The following is a 5345-nucleotide window of genomic DNA, read 5'->3' as shown; positions in this document are numbered from 1 at the left end:
CCATGGCCGTAACTTCAACGAGAATGGTGTGAGCCAATCCCCCGTCCCTGCCCCATGGCCGTAACTTCAACGAGAATGGTGTGAGCCAATCCCCCACCAGATAATGGGGTCCAACTTAGGCGCTGGTGCTTGCGGCAGGTGGTGTACCGGAAGCCATGTCCAAGCCTCATTCTGCTTTATTTGCAGGATGGTCTCACCTCCTGTGCCCAGCCTGCCTTCCTGTTTAGTTTCCCACGCCCTGCTACAGGTTGAGGTGGGTCTTGCTACCTTTTTGCCCAGGCTAGCCTTGAACTCCACCCTCCTATTCTCTGCCTCAGGAGTACCCGGGGTTCTGGTAGGAGCCATTGTGCTTAGCCCTATTAGCAATTTTTTTTTCTCTCAGTTGTGGGGCCTGGACTCTGGGCCTGGGCGCTGTCCCTCAGCTCTTTGGCTCAAGGCTAGCACTCTACCACTTGAGCCACAGCACCACTTCCAGCTTTTTCTGCGTATGTGGTGCTGAGGAATCAAACCCAGGGCCTCATGCATGCATGAGCCACTTTCCCAGCCCCCCCATTAGCTCTTGAAATGACAAAAAATAAAATACACATATAAATCGTAACAAAAGGGTTGCCTGCAGGCCGGGAAATGAAGCAAAGACTGACAAAACCAGACAGGTCCTTGCACTTACAAACTGTGAGCACAGCCCGCAGCCTAGGCATGGCTGCTACCAGTACATCCGAAGGAAGGAGAGAGGCAGGCATGGCGGCTCATGAGCTGCTCTCCAGGAAGAGACCAGGAGGACGGAGACTGGAGGCCATCAGCAAAACGAGATCCCAGCTGGCCAACGGCTGCACCTGCCACCCTGCTACAAGGCACATGTACAGAGGACGGTGCTCAGCCCCCTCATAAACACAAGGCCTTAAAAGTAACTGAAGCGCTGGGCGCCGGTGGCTCACGCCTGTAACCCTAGCTACTTGGGAGGCTGAGCTCTGAGGATCACAGTCTGAAGCCAGGCTGGGCAGGAAACTCCGTGAGACCTTTATCTCTAATAAACTATTCAAAAAGGAAAAAAAAAGCCAGAAGTGGCCTTGTGGTGCAAGTGGTAAGAACACCAGCCTTGAGCAAAAAACGTTCAGCCCTGAGTTCGAGCCCCAGGACTGTCACAAAGTAGAGGTGCCCAGCTCCGGTGCCCTCAAGCCACGCTTGTGCACCCATGTGGCCTGGCTCTGCTCTGGCCAGCCTCCTCCCGGCACACCTCAGGCTCCGCTGGAGCTGATCTGGGCTGCTGGCATTGCTCCTCTGCTCTTCCTTCCAGTTTTCTGACAGGTCAGTGTTTGTGAGCGGAGTCCCTCTGTCACCGGCTTTCCCTCTTCGACCTCTCAAAACAAGAAAGAGAAATGAATAGAGGTGGGCCGCAGGTGCAAGGCCCCGAGTTTGAACCCAGAATCCCAAAACAGGAACACGAGGAGGGAGTGGAGGGAAGGAGGGAAGGAGGCAGGCAGGCTGGCGGAGCAGCATGGGGATGGGCTCCCCAGGCGGCTGAGGCGCCGCTCCCACGTCCCCTTGACCGGGCCGGTCCCCTCCCAGCTCCCACCAGTCCCTCCCAGGCGGCTGCCCTGCCCGCAGGAGGCCCCGAAGCAGGGTGCATGGCCACGTCGACCTGGGCACCGTGCGGGCCTGGCAGGGCGCCCTCTGGGTGGGAAAGGACAGGGAGAGGCCGACGATGTCCAAGGTGGACACAGGAGAGGGTGGCACTGGGGACAGCTGGCCTGCGAGTGAGGTCTGGTGGGCTCCTGGGCCTTAGAGCTGGCCTAGGTACACGTCCAGCCTGGGGAGGGGCCGAGGGCAGTTCCCACCTCTGGCTGCTAGGGGTCGGTGTCCCAGGTCCCCCGTGACTGCGGCCAAGCCTGGGGGACGGCTGGCGGGGGCGCTGCTGCCGCCCTGTGGTGGGCTGTGGTAACTGCAGGGCTGCAGCCAGCTCTGGGCCCAGCCAAGGGCTGGGGGGGGGGGGGGGGGGGGGTGGGCCAGGCATGGGCGGGGCCCGACACGCGGGGTCCCTGCCTTTTTGGGGCTGAGCCCCCAGAAGGGCTAGCACTCATGTCACCGTGGGGGTTTTCGGGCCCAGGTGTGGGCTGGGGACCCTTGTGTGTGCTGCTAGTTACAGGTTGTGCTCAGACGCCGGGGTGACCTTTGCGGGTGGGGTGGAGCCGAGACGGTGGGGCCACTGCAGGCCGCAGGGTCTAGGTCCTTCCTGCCCAACGGCTGGGGAGCAGAGCTGTGGCCGCAGCGGCAGCCGCAGCCACGCAAGGTGCCGGCAGGTGGCTTGTCTGCAGGCACTGGGTGCCTGGGGGAGGGGAGGCGCCGGGGAGGGAGGGGCTGGTGGACTAGGGAGCAATCCCAGCCCCCAGCCCCCCAGGCGTGGGCAGTGCAGGGCCAGGCCAGGAACGTCCATGGCCGCCCAGCATCCAGGGGCAGGCCGGCCGGTGTCCACCCAGGCCCCCTGCCTGGAGAGGCCCCGGGGGGTCCCCTGCCCTGCTCTAGGGGTGTCTGTGCCTCCACAGCTCTCAGGCCTGGGCCTGGGCAGAGGCGCTACAAGGCACCTGACTGGAGTCTTCCACTTCTCCCTAAATTGGCCTTCAGTCAGGCGTGGCCTGAGGTCCTCCGTCCTAACTGGGTATCCCCATCTCTGGGAGGGCTCAGGACCCACAGGTCAGCCGGGGCTGGGGGATGTGGACCTCTCCCCGGAGCCCCCCGCGTGCCGGGGCCTGGCAAGGCCCCCTCCCTGCCCGGCACCCAGGCCACCCCGGGAGCTCTTGAATCTTGGGCTCAGCCCCGCGCTGCTCTCCCGGGTCGCGTGGTTTGCGGGGGACGTGGTGACCCCGGTCCGGCTCGCTGTGTCCGGTCTCTGCTGTGCCCTGTTCCCCTGGGGACGAGGTTGGGCTGGACCAGCTCGGTCTGGTGCAGAATCATCATGGCATGGGTCCGTCTGCAGTCAAGCAGTCCGGCAAAGGGACGCTGTTCTGGGCTTCATAATGTCCCTAAATTCCTGCCAGCCAGAAGCCAGGGGTGGGGCCTGATTTGGGAGGAGGGTCTTGGCAGATACAGTGTGACCAGGTCCCAGTCGCCTGGCAGCTAGGACGTTCAGCCTCAGCCGCAGGAGAGGCCGCTGGGAGGCGGGGCTGGGGGTCCAGGGGCTGGGAGAGCTGGCCAGGCTGGCCGGCCACGCCCCTGGCCGCCTGCCCACCAAGCCCGTGACCTGACACGTGACACGCCACAGCCCAAACCACACCACCGTGTGTTTCCTCCAGCTTGATGAGAATTTTGAAAAGCAGACTCCAGACTCTGCCCATTCACGCTGACGTAGCTGTGTGGTTGCACCGGTCGGGCCCACACGCATTCTGTGTCTTTGTTTTTAGCTCCCACGTTCAGTTTTACCAGAAAACAGGTTTCATCACTGCTTTTGGGCTATGTCTGCCTCTTAGATTTCTACCCTTTTATTTCCAACTCTTTGGGGCCTTTTGAAGACAACACATCAATGGGTCTTGGTTAATTGGCAAATTTAGTCTATTTACAGTTATTGTGATGGGTTGCTCTCAGTGCCCGAGGATTGCGATTGTAAATTACCATCCAGACGTGTACTAATTGGTCAACCAGACTCCCGTTTTGCCATCTTCCTGTCTATCCAGTGTGTCATTTTCCTGTTTCCTCCCTTCCCCGCTCCATTCTGCTGGTGTAGAAGATGACGCGTTTCTGCTTTGGTTCCTACTGCAGTTCTGAGAGCCCCACGCCCGTGTCTCGGTGCAGGCTCATTTCCTGTCTCCGTCCCCATCTGCTTTCTGACACAAGACATGTCCCAGGGCTCTAACTCCCGGGGTCTCCACAGGCCTCTGCCTGGGGATGGCACAACCTAGATCTTCATGTGGATTGTGTGTTTGGGTCTTTTAGTCCCGGTCTGGTTTTCATTTCCCTTGCAGTGAGCTCCTGAATTTAAGCCTCCTCTGACGCGAACGCTGCCTCCCCCCGCCAGGCCAAGGGTGAGCTGGGAGCGGCGCTGAGAGCGCCTGGATGTCTGACAAGACGCCCCCCTTCCACTGTAGGACTTGGCTGGAGAGGGCACGTGGGAGCGGAGCTCTCCTCCTCCTCCTCCTCCTCTTGAATTCAGGGTGTCTTTGCTCTGTGCTCTGTGCTCAGGTGCTCAGCTCTGTGCCAGAGCAGCCTGCCCCATGGCTGTGGCGTTCTTGGGGGCCCAGGCTGTGTCCGGACCCCGCTGTCCTCAGCCCTGCCTTAGCTCAGGAAACCCCGCTGTCACTCTCCCGTCACCGGCCGCTGGACTTGGCCTCTGTGCTTCAGCTGTTCCCTCCTCTGCCGCCGGGCTTCCCCAGGCCCCGCGGCCTTCCTGCCGCCGTCTCCTGGTATTTTGTGCCCCATCGTTTCTACACGGGCATTCTAATAACTACCTGCGTCCACTCCTGCTGGTCAGCATCCACTGCTGCAGGTCAGCGTCCACTGCTGCAGGTCAGCCCACACTCCTGCTGGTCAGCGTCCACTGCTGCAGGTCAGCGTCCACTGCTGCAGGTCAGCGTCCACTCCTGCTGGTCAGTGTCCACTGCTGGAGGCCAGTGTCCACTCCTGCTGGTCAGTGTCCACTCCTGCAGGTCAGCGTCCACTCCTGCAGGTCAGCGTCCACTGCTGCAGGTCAGTGTCCACTGCTGCAGGTCAGCGTCCACTCCTGTAGGTCAGCGTCCACTGCTGCAGGTCGGCGTCCACTGCTGCAGGTCGGCGTCCACTCCTGCAGGTCGGCGTCCACTCCTGCAGGTCAGCGTCCACTGCTGCAGGTCAGCATCCACTGCTGCAGGTCAGCGTCCACTGCTGCAGGTCAGCGTCCACTGCTGCAGGTCAGTACATCCACTGCTGCAGGTCAGCGTCCACTCCTGCTGGTCAGCGTCCACTGCTGCAGGTCAGCATCCACTGCTGCAGGTCAGCGTCCACTCCTGCTGGTCAGCATCCACTGCTACAGGTCAGCGTCCACTGCTGCAGGTCAGCATCCACTGCTGCAGGTCAGCGTCCACTCCTGCAGGTCAGCGTCCACTCCTGCAGGTCAGTGTCCACTGCTGCTGGTCAGCGTCCACTGCTGCAGGTCAGCATCCACTCCTGCAGGCCAGCGTCCACTCCTGCTGGTCAGCGTCCACTGCTGCAGGTCAGCATCCACTGCTGCAGGTCAGCGTCCACTCCTGTTGGTCAGCGTCCACTCCTGCAGGTCAGCGTCCACTGCTGCAGGTCAGCGTCCACTGCTGCAGGTCAGCGTCCATTCCTGCAGGTCAGCGTCCACTGCTGCAGGTCAGCGTCCACTGCTGCAGGTCAGTGTC

Source organism: Dipodomys ordii, unplaced genomic scaffold, assembly GCF_000151885.1.
Source record: "Dipodomys ordii isolate 6190 unplaced genomic scaffold, Dord_2.0 Scaffold163, whole genome shotgun sequence".
NCBI classification, from domain to species: Eukaryota; Metazoa; Chordata; class Mammalia; order Rodentia; family Heteromyidae; genus Dipodomys; species Dipodomys ordii.
The sequence above is the reverse complement of the archived record's forward strand: the minus strand, read 5'-3'. Positions refer to the sequence as shown.